Source organism: Myotis davidii, unplaced genomic scaffold (genome assembly GCF_000327345.1).
Source record: "Myotis davidii unplaced genomic scaffold, ASM32734v1 scaffold705, whole genome shotgun sequence".
NCBI classification, from domain to species: Eukaryota; Metazoa; Chordata; class Mammalia; order Chiroptera; family Vespertilionidae; genus Myotis; species Myotis davidii.
The window spans coordinates 1,413,717-1,414,683 of record NW_006296405.1 but is presented as its reverse complement, the minus strand read 5'-3'; the positions used below and the strand labels follow the sequence as shown (position 1 = coordinate 1,414,683).

At 58.1% G+C, this 967-nt stretch overlaps 1 protein-coding gene across 1 annotated transcript in view; it reads left to right on the top strand.

Annotated features, from left to right (window-relative positions):
• The first annotated feature begins 884 nt into the window (after nt 1-884).
• Nucleotides 885-967, top strand: part of CCDC136 (coiled-coil domain containing 136) — a 29,523-nt gene continuing 29,440 nt past the window's right edge. Inside the window, exon 1 of the mRNA XM_015568897.1 lies at nt 885-939. The gene's annotated coding sequence lies outside the window, so the exon portion shown is untranslated. The remainder of the gene's footprint in view (nt 940-967) is intronic.

The following is a 967-nucleotide window of genomic DNA, read 5'->3' as shown; positions in this document are numbered from 1 at the left end:
CCTGCCCCCTCCCCCCGCCCCCCATCCTCAACCCAGTGCTGGTCTGGCCAGGATTTGCCCATATTTGGGTCCTGAGAAGAGATTGGTTCGGATCTCCCTGAATGCCCTTCTAATCGAGGGTGAAAGCTGACCTGCAGGACAAGAGCCAGGGAGAAACTGGTCTTAATACTCAGGATCAGAGCTCCCTGAGGAGCGCTTGGAGCCCTGGTGTCAGAGTTGGCAACGTCCTCCCTTGACCTTCCCTCCACCAGCCCAAAGGTCAGCGGTGAACACTAGCTGCTCACTGACCCCCCTGGCTGAGCCAGAACGAGGAGCTACACTATGCAGAGCACAGAGCCATGGGGCTTGCAGCACTAGGCTGTCAGTCACCAGAGCTCTCTGCCGCCCACCCTCCCAATGCCACCCCTTCCTCATCCCTGACAATTGTCCTGCTCCCCAAGTCTGGGCAGGTCTGATATCTGCAGCCGACCCTCCGGAAGGGTCTGGGTGGGCTACTTCAACAGCCTTTCCCCGACGGGATCACATTGACCACAGGAATACTGACCTCTGGGGAGCAAATGAAACCTCCATCATCTCTCAGAGCACTCGGCTAGGGGGAGGAGAGGGAGAAGGGAAGGAGAGGGGAGGGGAGGAGGAGGGAGAGAAGAGGAAGGGGAGGGGAGGGGAGGGAGACTCTTATAGGGCAACGTTATCGTTATTGGGCAACATTTAACTCCCTAAGCGTGAAATCATACTGGGAAGTCTTAGGAACCTCCAATACTTTTCTGGAGGCGCCGGGACGCCCCTGTTCCTACGTGTGTGCCGCTCTGTCCCTGCTGAGACCCGCAGAGATGCCTGGGGGACAGACAGTCCTTGAGTGAATAACTGAATCACTTTGGGCTTCCACATCTACAAGAGGGAACATCAGCAGTTCCCACTCGAGGCGGCTACAGGGGTGGGGTGCGTGCATCGGGGCTGGTGGCCCACG